Source organism: Cavia porcellus, unplaced genomic scaffold (genome assembly GCF_034190915.1).
Source record: "Cavia porcellus strain 051 isolate PalLab524CR breed Dunkin Hartley unplaced genomic scaffold, mCavPor4.1 scaffold_28, whole genome shotgun sequence".
In the NCBI taxonomy this organism is placed as follows: Eukaryota; Metazoa; Chordata; class Mammalia; order Rodentia; family Caviidae; genus Cavia; species Cavia porcellus.
This window is the reverse complement of record NW_026947511.1, coordinates 44,410,754-44,423,008: the sequence shown is the minus strand read 5'-3', so window position 1 is coordinate 44,423,008 and position 12,255 is coordinate 44,410,754. Positions and strand designations below refer to the sequence as shown.

Genomic DNA, 12,255 nt, shown 5'->3' with positions numbered 1-12,255 from the left:
CTTCCCATCTCTAGTGACACGCACCGCGCCGGTGACGCAATATGGTGACGCGTGGTGAGGCGCTTACCCGGAGCTGGGGGCCGACCTAGGGGCCACACGCCGAGGTCCCTGCTGAGGAGGGGCCGCGGGGTCGCGCGCGTGAAGGAGAAGCCGCAGAACCGCGGGAGAGGATCAAGGAACCTTAGATCTCCGGCTCCCAGGTACCACAGCCTCGGTTGCTAAGTGACGCCAGCGCGCAGAGACGCGTGCGCGGCCACGGCGGTGTGCGTAAAGGCGGGCGCGCGCCGCGACGGCGGCGGCGGCGGCGAGGACGGCGGCTACGGCTACGAGGAGACAGCGCAGCAAGCGGAAGAGCGTCCGAGCCAACGGCTAGCTCGCCTAGGGACATCGTTGGGGTGAGTAGCCGGGCCTCCAGGGCAGAAGAGCCCTGGCCGCCCCTGCTGCGGGGCCCCGGGCGCGGGGACGCGCGCTCCTTCCGTACCCGCGCGCGCCGCTCCACGCCCCTCAGTCGTTTTTTCCGGGGGCGGGGAAGGAGCGGGGACGGGGGCCGACGAGGGTCAATTCCGTGGGCCGGGCACCCAGGGAAGCTGTAGTTAGGGAGTGGTGGACTCTCATAGTTCTGGAAGGGGTGTGTGTGTATGTGTGTCTGTAGTGCTGTACTGGGGTGGGTCTGCTAGGCTCCCAGAAGGACAAGTTCCTGCCTGAGACGCGGTTGCCAGAGACCCACTGGAGCCGGACCCCAGTGACCCCAGGTTGGAGTTCAGGGGACTCTTTGGGGTCGTGGGAGCCCCAGCCCTGCCCAGTCACCGAGTAGGAGTCGGTTGTTATGGAGAGAGTTGTGAATCAGTGCTTGCGTGCGCGTCAGACACACCCACGACCCGGGGAAGGAGATCTGTCAGCCTAGATGCGACCTGTTGCTGGGTTTCTAACCTCACGTGTATGTCCTTGTGCTTCCATGGCATTTTATCACTGTTGTCACAGATTTTGAGGCTAAGGCTGACAGCCATTCTCACTTGTTAATCCCATAAACTCAAATCTGTGGCTACATTTGTCAGAATTTGTTATACTTTTGGCGTTATTAGGGCCAAAGAAGTATACAAAAATTTTTTTCCCCTAAAAGCAGTATCGTTTCGCTGTTTACCAGACAGAAAATACAGATTTTAGTGAACATGTGGGCTGGTTCGGAGAAACCAGAGTATAAAGGCGAAGCAAATCATGAGCCTAGGGCTCTCTTAAGTGTATCAGACTCACTCAGGGTAGGTACTGGTAGTTACCATACTTGGGAAGAGAAGTATTGGAAGTCCTTTTTTTCCTGAGTTGGTGATAACTAAGGCGATGCCTAGAACTAGTAAAAAGACTATACTGAAATATAATAATTTCTTCAGGCAAGAAAATTTAGGAAAATAACTTCAAAGTTTTCATCAAGGTCTGAAGTTTTCAGATTCAGTTTTATAACTGAGAATCTACAATGCATGTTTTGTGAACTTTTAAATGTTAGGATCGGTAAACCTTGCTCTGTAACTGTTACTGAGAATTCAAAAACTCTCTGGACTGTAATATCTTTTAGGACAGGAATTGCTTCTATTTTCTTCCTTGCTTCTCAAACCTGACAATGTGCTTGCCACAGAGTAAGCACACAATAGATACTATGTTTCACACTGGGCATAGGTGATGTATCAACGTATACAGAGCATTTGATTCAGTTCTTCACCTATTTAATATATGTGCCCACTCCAGTGTTATGCTAGATGTGGTGGTGGGGTTGTGAGGTTACAAATAACATAGGAGACTTGGCTTTTTCACTTAACAGCAGATCGGCTAGGGAAAAAGGAAACCAGATGGGACACTCTGAGATACTGTTGCAAAGAAGTGTTACCGTGAACCCTGTAAATGCAGTAGAAGGTGGTTTGAATTAGGGAACACTTCGGAAGAAGTAAGATTTGAACTGGTCTTTGAAGGAGATGTAAAATTAGAAAAGACGTAAGAAATTATGTGCTGAAAAGTTAATGTAAATTTGGTCATTGAGGGAGCATGTTGAGGAAACATGACTGGAGCAGAAAATGGTCTTTTGTTTATTTTAAAGAGAAAACTTTCAAAATTTCAAAACAAGATAATAAGGTAACAGTGATTATACACTGCATATTGTTATCTTTAAATTAGTTATGGTACAAGGTATTGACATTTAATTGTCCAAACAATATTAGCAGAAACCTTTTCAATGAACTAAATTAGTAGTATAACTATCTTAACTATTTTTTATGTATGTGTATATATGTATTTTTTTCTTTTCCCTCCCTTTTTTTTCCCATTCTGCCATTCCAGTTTCTTTCCTTTTGAAGCGTCCCATTTTACAATATCTATTGTACGTTTTGGATCTTATTTACCCTTTCACCAACACGATTTTACACATGTACATCTGGTTTATTTCATTGATGAGTATAGTCTTGAAGTGCATCCATTTACCTCAAAGTGACCAGTTTATCCTTCTTTGTGGCTGACTAGTAGTCCATTGTATAAGAGGACCACTTTTTTTTTTTTTTTTTTTTAAATCCATTCCTTCGTTGATGAACATTTAGGTTGTTTCCAAGATCTGGCTATTACAAATTGTGCTGCTATAACCATGGGTGCTCATATATCATTGTGGTATGATGTTTTTAATTCTTCTGGGAAGATATCCATAAGGGAATGGGTTGAATAGGATCTCCAGTCCTAGTTTTCTGAGGAATCTTCATGCTGATTTCCACTGTGGTTGCACAAAAATGGAGAAAGTTCCTTTTCCCCCACAGCTCCTGCAGCATTTGTTACTGGTTGATTTCTTGATACTAGCTCTGGGTTGGGATGGAATCTCTGTGTTGTTTTAATTTGTGTCTCTTGAATGACCAGTGATGTTGACCATTTTTTCATATATATGCTGTTTGTATTTTTTCCTATGAAAAATGTGTGCTTATCTCAGATGCTCATATTTGAATTGGGTCTTTAAATTTGGGAGTTCTGCTTTTTTTGAGTTCTCTATATGTTCTCAATAGTAATCCTTTGTCTGAGGAACAGCTGGCAACCATTTTTCCCCATGCTGTGGGTTGTCCCTTTACTCTGTTGGTGGTTTCTTTTGCTGTGCAAAAGTTTTTTAATAAGATGAGCTCCCAGATGAGCAGATGAGTTGATTCTTTGTGAGAAGATGATCTTTGATAGGTAAATAAGAGATAAAGTTTAACATGGTGAGAGGGGAAATTGTTGAAGGCTAAGAAGACTTACAATGTCTTAGTTATAGCAAGATAAGCTGCTGACAAGGGGAATAGAGATTGTTAATCAGCATAGTTTTAAACAAGAGGGAATGTTGTTATTTTTGCTTAAAGAATATTTTGTTCAAACCCGGATCAAGTGTGTATGTTGCATATTTTAATTTCAATTACTAATTGGGATAAATGCCTCATGAGTGTGCATGTACCATAGTCAGCAACGCTGATCTCATCTTCTGAAATTTATTGGATGTGCATAGGCCCTTCTGTTGGGAATTTACTGAAATGATACACATTTAAGTAAGTACACCTGTTTCCTTGTCCTGGGCAGTCTGCTCTTAAAGGAAGATGATCAAGTCTTACATGTTATTTGTGACCTCACAACCTCCATAGGATACTCAGCTAGCTGTACTCCATGACACAGTTTTGCTTGGGATTATCTCTAATAGTGTCTGTGAGTTTTGCAGTTTTTGCTGACTCTGTATAAAATAAAATGTTAATTGGGAAAGGAATCTTTCTGAAGGATACTGAAAAATACTGGCAAAATGATTTGACATGTAAAGGCACTGCTGTTGCATATCTTAACTATTTGTAACATTTTTTGCAGCAGGAAAATTCTTTTGAGTGGTATGTAAACTTCAGGTTGAGTTGCTAACCAAGGTGTATAGGGTTGCACAGCAAATGCTGCATTATTAAACAACTCAGCAAATATTTATTGGGTGCTGGCTACGGCTAGCCATTCTGTTGGGTGCTGGACAAACATGAATAAAGCAAGTGCCTATCAGAGGAGGTAAACTGCTAGATATGTGATAAATTGTGGTAGAGAAATAAATAACTTTGGCTGAAGAAAAAAAAATTGATAGTCAAGAAAGCTTTGAAGTGGAGAGGATAGAGTTTCGTCCTGAAGATTAAGTAAAAGTTTGCCTCATGTAAAAGAGAAGTGACATCACAACAATGTTATTAAAGATTAAAGCTGAATGGTTTTTTTTTTTCTTTTCCTTTTTTTTGTCTTTTTCGTTTTTATCGGTACCAGGGATTGAACTCACGACTCCTGCTTGCAAGGCAGGCGCTTATGCCGCTGAGCTAAACCCCCAGCCCCTGAATGGTTTTTGTTTTGAAGTGTCTGAGTTGTTTGTTGTAGGGTTGAAGCAAAATGACAGTAGTGGTGAAATAGGAAATTATTTTTGGAGCCAAATTATGAAAGGGGTCTTCTACTGTACTTAGATAGTGTAACTTCCCTTCCCTTCATCTTTAGGTGGCAATGGAGAGCCATGGAAAATAAAATAACTTGATCACAAAGTTAATCGACAGTTCATGTGCACACTGCATTAGAGTGAACGATCAATTAGAATGTAGCTGAGAGATGTTGGTAGCTCAAAGGACAGTGGGAATGGATAGTTTGTAGAGATTTATTTATTTGTCTTTTTGAGACAGGATCTTGCTCTGTGGTTCAGGCTAGTCTTGGGCTCACTTTGTAGCCCCGGCTGGTCTCAAACTTGCAACGATCCTCCTGCCTCAGCCTCCCAAATACTGGGGTTACAGGAGTAAGCCACCCTGCTCGGCTTGACAAACATATTTATTTATTTTTTTGGGGGGAGGATACTGACAATCAGACTCAAGACCTCACACTTGCCAGGCAGATGTTGCTCCACTGAGCTAAATCCCCAATCCCTGTACAGAGATTTTAGATGTTAAAATTTTTACATTTTATGAACAGGTAGACATGAGAGAAGTCAAACATCACATGTGTGCCTTGAGAAACTGGGTAATTATGATGACACTAAATTAAAAAATATTGGAGAAGGAACAGGTTTACAGCGGAGAGAAATGATGCCATGTTAATTTTAAGATGTCTGTGGGAGTTTAAAAAGAAAGATCCACTAGGTAATTGAAAATTCTACTTTAGGGGCCGGGGATTTAGCTCAGCAGCATAAGCACCTGCCTTGCAAGCAGGTGGTCAAGAGTTCGATCCCCAGTACCGATAAAAAAAAGATTTAAAAAAAAAAAAGAAAATTCTGCTTCAGAACACAGGAATGATTAAGAGCAGTTTATCATGTAAATGACAGCTTGAAGCTCTGGGAGTAGCAACCTTCTAGGAACTGTGTTGCAGTAGCCTGTGGACTTTGGAATTAGGAAGACCTGAGATGAAATCCCCATTATGGCATTTATTGATTGGGTGACCTTGGTCAAATTATTTACTGTCCCTAACCTTCAGTTTTTTATTTGAGTTAGAGAAATGTTGTAAGATTAAGTAAGGTAGTGTGTGAACAGCAATTAGCACAGTGTTTAGTTTATAAATATTTAATAAATGGTGGCAGTTGCTATTATTATGATTAGTAGTAGTAATAGCTGTAGCTGTAGTAGAAGGTTCTACCCAGAAAAATGGAGAATGAGAACTGGAAGAGACAGCAAATGAAACTTCTGAAAACCAGCACTTAAGTCAGTGTTTAGATTTAGGCCAGTTCTTGTCTGGATTAGTTGCTAGTCTGTTTTATATCTGTGTTGCAGAATATCAGAGACTAGATAATTTATAACGACTAGACATTTGTTTCTCCACAAATTCTGGAGGCTGAGAAGTCCAAGATCAGGTGCTGGCAGCTAGTAAGGCGCTTCTCACAGCAGTATAACTTGGTGGAAAGCATCATATAAGTAAGAAAGACAGAGGAAAAGGGACCGAACTCATCTTTTTATAGGATCCCACTCCTGCAATTAACACCTTGAGGGCTTGATAAAGCACAGAATCAGGGTCCTGCTCCATAGTGTCTGATTCCTTTGGTTTTGACTGAGACTCATGGACAAAGTCCCAGGTGCTGCTGATGGTGGTCATGCTGAGACCATATTGTGAGACTCACTGGCTTAGACTAGTGTGAGTGAGAGACAAGGAGCCAGCTCAGACAGTAACAATGAGGATAAGGAGAGAATCAGGACAGAGTTTAGAGAAAACTTGTGAGTTTTCATTGTCTGATGTCCATTTCCATAGACATCATTCTTATTTTTTTTCTTTTCCAGGATCTATTATACAATACTTGGTACAGATCAGTGTTTGAACAAACCTTTGAAGCTGCTTAATGCTGTCCTTTTACCTGATTGCACGTACTTCAAACACAGATTTCATGCACCCTCCTGTCTTTGCTGAGGCACAGTGAGGTTACTGTTTCTAATTTTACATACATCAAAAATTTATTTCAAATAGCTCTTGTGTAACTACATGCATTTGATACTGTTAGATGGTGCCTTTCCTCCTTTTTTAAAAAAATGACAACCAAGTTTGCAAAATAATTGTTACTTGTATGTGCCAAGATTCCAATCTGTATTCCTTATTAGTCAGCTTGGAGTTTTATAAAGGAAGCAAATAGTATACTTCTTATTCCTAGAGAGTTTATAAAATGTGGAAGAAATGGGAATAACCAAAAGGAAAGAAACAGAAAGAAGTATAATCACAGAAACCTGGATGTAGAGGAATCTAAGGATCATTTGTATATTGGGTGTTACATTTCACATATGCTGAGGACTTCTGGCATACAGTATAAACATTTGTACTGTTTTCTGATAGGAAATTGTAAAGGGATTTCACTGTTTAAGGAAATCAGAGACTTGCAAAGTTATAAACACAATTATGAAAAGATTCATCACCATACTTTCTAAAAACTTGTTCTCTTTTGGTTTTCTCAGTCAACATCCATTGTGAATGCACTAGTTACTTTCTCATTCCTGTGGCACAGTACCCAACACTCACAATTTAAAGGAGCGAAGGTTTAGTTTAGCTCTTGATTTTGGGGGATTCGGTTCATGTTGGCTGGCTCCAAGGGGAAAACAGCATGGTAGAAGGAAGTGGTAGAAGACAGCTGCTTAACCTGTGGCAGCCAGGAAGCACAGAGAGAATGGGCGAGCTATACCCTTCAGCTTCGTTCTCACACTTTTCATATCGCCCTCTGAGGAGCATGCTGCCTGACCTCATACCTACCTTTGAAATCTGGGTTGAAGCCTCCCTGACCCCTAAAATTCTTGCATTCTCTATGTCTGAAAAACCAGCACCATATAGATGACTCTTAAGTCTACCAGTAGCTGGGCCTCGGACCATGGGTGCAGCAGCCTCGGAGAGCCTGGATACTGAAATTGGGGAAATACTATCTTAGGCAGCCCTGAAAGGGCAGGGTTCTTGGGGCTCTCAGAGCAAAGTGTTTCAAAAAAGTTTACCTTTTTATGTACTCTTAAGCCTGTGAAGAGTGGGACCCAACTGATTTGTGAGGTGCCTTCAAGTCATTTTTTCTGTTGTCTTGATGCAAAGTACTAGGCTTTTTTTTAAATGCTAGTCTTTTCAACAACCATGTTTTTTTTTTTTTTTTTTTTTTGTCTTTTTGAGACAGGGTCTTACTATGCTGACCTTGAGCTCACTTTGTAGCTCATGCTGGTCTTGAACTTGCTATGATTCTCCTGCCTCAGCCTCCTGAGTGCTAGGTTTACAGGCATGCACCACCATACACAGCAACCATGCTTTTCTTAACTTCAACTTTTCAGGTGCTTCCTTTTTGTGAAACAGAAAACTTTTTACACTTTTGGCCCTGCTTTTTGTTCCTGACTTTCTCTGTTCTCTGGCTAAAAGTAGCCAGCACTGTCTGTGTCACAGATTGAACATTGGGCTTCCTTGAAATTTCTTCCCTTAAGTTAATAAGTCTACCAGCTTTAAGTTTAGCCTCATGCAGAGTCTTAGGACATGAACAAAACATAGACAACTTCTTTGCCAGAATAAAATTCACATCCTGTTTTCAATACAGCCCTTGTTCTCATCTTAAACCTCATGAGCCTTTACTGTATGCATTCCTATCACCATTCTGATCTGCTGAGCTCTAATCAGAATCACTGTTGAAGCTCTGCTTTATAGCATGCTAAGGCATCTCTAGTCCACATCTCCAAGATTTTCTAAACTCTTCCAGCAAACGAGTCCCAAAGGGTTCTGAACTACATGGACAGATACAGTCACAGCAGCATTCCTACTTTTGGTACCAGTTTTCTGTCACTGAGACAAAATACCTGACAACTACAATTTAAAAGAGGAGATGTTTAATTTGGCTCATGGTTTTGGGGGATGTTACAGTTTGTGTCTATATGTTCCCCCCAAACCTCATGCAATCATGGAAGGGGGAAGGGTTTTCAGAGGTGGCTGAATCTAGAGTGTGTCATACTAGAATTAAGGGTGTGTAATCAACTCATGGGTTGGTTTGGCATTGCCCTAATCCCAGCAGTTTAGATAAAGTATATAAGGTTAAGGTTGGTTATTGATTTTACTATCTTATGCCTACCATGAACTGTTCTCCTCTGTGAAGCCATCATTGTCTGGAGCCAGCCAATTATGTATTGAGACTTCTACAGACTGTGAGCTAAGTAAACCTTTCCTCCCTTAACTTTGGGCATTAGGTATTTTGTCTCACAGCTGAGACAGTAACTAAGATAGAGTTTGGTACCAGACAAGTGGGGTTGTTGTTGTGACCATACCTGATCATTCAGGTCAGTATCCTTTGGGAATGGCTTGTGGAAAGAATCTGGAATGATTCATAGTTGCTGGCTGAAGAAACAACTGGAATGCCTTAGGTTATACTGTATGAGACATTCTGGTCAGAGTTCAGAAGACCAGAAGGCTGTTGAAATCCTGTTGTTAAAAACCAGGCTTGGGAAGTTTCTGCTGGGAAAAATTACTGTGTTGGCTGTTGGACTCCAGACAATGTGTATTATGGCTTGGCAGAAGACTTGTCTGCATTTTGCTTGTGTCCAGAGATTTTACCTGAGAAGAGATTAAGGACAGTAAACTAGTTAATCTGGCAGAAGAAATTTCAAGGCATTCTACTGTTGAGATGGTAGCATGGCTACTGTTGGGGCAGATCTATGTTGAGAAGCATGAGAAAGAGCCCAGAAAAATGATTTAAAATATTATGAGTTTGGCTAGAAAGAAAGTTTCAGTAAAGCTGTGGACTGCAAAGATAGAACAGGAGGTTTTGATTGATAAGAAGGAAAGGAGATTAGAAAGATAGCTTGAGGGCATTACAAGAAGCAGTAGGACTTTACCCTTTGTGGCCTCAAAATTGCAGTGGTGAAAGACTTTGCTTTGAGAAGAGAGCCTCACAGTACTGTGTCCCAGAATGGTGATGGCCTAGAGAATTTGTTCCTCAGAATTGGGTTCAGAGAGCTCAGGGATCCAGGCAGTCAAACCCCTATAGCCAAAAGAGAAGGAAGCCTGGCTACTGCTCCAGTTGGCAGCAGCTCCTTGGTGTCACCCGTGTGGTGCTGGTTTTAGGTGCATGCAGAATAGAAGAGTTGTGGGGTCAGGAAGGCTTCTACTTAGATTTCAGAAGAAGGCCTGGGAGGCCAGACAGTGTGCCTCTGAGAGGGCAGTATGTGAAGCTGTGAGTGTGGAGACAGAGGTGCAGTGGAGAGCCCAGAAGTTTGGAAAAGCCAGGAATGTGGATTGTCAGAGGAAAACTGCAAGAAGGGAGCAGAGTGGACCCAAGAGAGAAGCTCTGGATACAATTCTTGGAAGTGTCATAGGGTTAGAGCACCCAAGCCTTTTGGAGTTTAAATCTTGCTACAGATTGCCTCAGATTCTGCACATGAAACTGTAGGACATAGTGTTTGCCCTTCTGGATTTTGGACTTGTTTGTTTCCATTCTTTTGTAACCTCTAATTCATAACTTTTGGAATGGAAGTGTATATCTTGTGCCATTGAATGTTGTGTTTAACTTTCTTTTCATTTGTACAGGGACTCACAGCTAAGAGTTTGCCTTAAATCTCAGAGGAGACTTGGAACTTGAACCTTTCAGCAATGCTGAAACTATAGGACTTTGCAACTCTTGGAGGTGGACAACATGCCTTTTGTATAAAGGAATGTGAATGAATCTTTGGGGTGTCTAGATGTGCCCCCAAAGCCTTATGCAGTCATGGGAGAGGGCAGGCTTTTCAGTGGTGGCTGAATCTAGAGTGTGTGATGCTGGGATTAAGGGTGTGTGATTAGTTCACTAATTTGTGTGGCAACACCCTAATATCAGCAGCTGATAGCATATAAAAGGGGCAGAAGTCAGTTGTTGATTTTGAAGTCAGTTGTGTTTGAACACAGTTCATGTGTTCTCTGCAAAGTCACCCTGCTCTGGAGCCAGCTGATTATGGACTGAAACGTCTGCATATTTTAAGCCAACTGAACCTTTACTCCCTTACCTTTGGGATCCAGGTATTTTGTCTCGGAAACCGAAAAGGTAACTGAGATGGGTTCAGTCCTTGGTCAGCTGGCTCTGGGGCTGAAGTGGAATGGTGGAAAGCTGCTGAGGACAGCGGAGAGAGAAGGGAGGAGCTAAGGACAAGAATTACAGCTTTTCAGGTCACAAATCCAAATGATTTTGCCACTCTGATGAGGCCCCACTTCTAAATATAAGACTTTTGAGGGTGTTTTAGATTTAAACCATAACAAAGCATTTACTCTTTCTGTAGAAATTCCATAGAAATTTCCATATCCATGGCCTGCTGGGCATGGACCAATGACAGTTTCTCTGGGCATATAAGTGTGGCTTTAGTTAGGGAGAATAAATGTGTAGCTGTGATATTATCAGGTAAAAGATGCAGATTTATATAATAAAATTATGCAGATAAGAACAGATATCGAGGACTTGATGTTGAATCTCTTCAACCTTATGTATGCAAGGGGCTGCAAAGAGTGGAAAGATGTGTAATTTTTTTTTTTGCAGCCATACTGTATTTGTAATTTGGTAGAAGAGGACATATTTGAAATACTACAAAGAATATGATAAATCTATATAAATACTGATTTTGGGCTAGGTACATACTTATAGGTATTCACTGAATGGTTAAGTGTTTTTGATTTCAACTCATAAGCCATTTAATGTTTTAGAAATTATAACAAGCCATAGGTCCACATTAACTTCCTGGGCTCTCTTTCACATAACAACATGAGACAAAAATATACTGGTTGTCTGTGCCCATCCTTGTTTTCTTGATTTGGGAAGCATACTCATGTTTGATTCTATTTGCCTGCTTTCTGTTGCTATGCTAAATTCCTGAGATAAATCACTTTATTAAGAAAAAGTTGTATTTTGGTTCAGAGGTTTGGAAGTTCCAGAAATGGAACTTGGCTTCAAAGATACAGTGTCACTAAACCACTAAACTGCCCAGCCTCAAACTTGTGATCCTACTGCCTCGGCCTCCTAGAGCACTGGGACAACATACATGCATTTATTTATTGGTTACTTACTTAATATCTCCATGATCTCATGGGTCATATATTATTTAATGGGTTATCATTTTTTTTTTTATATCAGGGATTGAACTCATGACCTTGCACTTGCCAAGCAGGCCCTTATGCTACTGAGCTAATTCCCTGGCCCTATAATTCTTTACTGTCATTTTTAATCTCAAATTATTCCAGATTTAACCAGTACACACCTTTCAAAGTAGCTCTGTATTTTTCTGACATGTTCTCATTATTCTCTGATCACTGCTTTATTTTCTGGTATTAGATAGTCTAGATTCACCTTATATTTTCCCTAACCTTGCCCTGGAATCAGCTATTTTTCCAAGGAGCCCTTAATGGAAAAATATGTGTTTTTGGAAACAATATCTCTATTAAAATTCATGAGTTCACAACGTCTCCTCAATTTCAGCCCTACACTACGGGATTGATTCTATCCGTTTTCCTTTTTGTGTTGGTAACTCCTTTCTCCAGCCTTGGAATCTAGATCTCTTTGACAACGTATTTACTTATTTGCATTCTTCTAAGTTCCCACAAAGTAGGTTCAGAATCACTTTTCTATACCTCTGTGAATAACCTATCAATTAGAGTTGTTCATTTTTAATGTTGGCCAAATACTGCATTAAAAGTTACAGGCTAGCCAGGCATGGTGGTGCATTCCTGTAATCCTAGCACTTGAGAGTTCAAGACCAGCCTGGGTTACAAAGTGAGCTCAAGACCAGCCTGAACTGCATAGTGAGACCCTGTCTCAAAAAGACCAAAAAGAAAAAA

At 41.2% G+C, this 12,255-nt stretch overlaps 1 protein-coding gene across 3 annotated transcripts in view; it reads left to right on the top strand.

The window, feature by feature from the left end:
* Window positions 1-235: 235 nt before the first annotated feature.
* The window catches only part of Btbd9 (BTB domain containing 9), a 376,842-nt gene continuing 364,822 nt past the window's right edge, over window positions 236-12,255 (top strand). For 2 of the 3 annotated variants that reach the window (XM_003473890.5, XM_063239397.1), the window contains exon 1: window positions 236-395. The gene's annotated coding sequence lies outside the window, so the exon portion shown is untranslated. Of the gene's footprint in view, window positions 396-575; window positions 753-12,255 lie in introns of those variants that run through there. The other variant, XM_013156628.3, reaches the window with a different exon arrangement.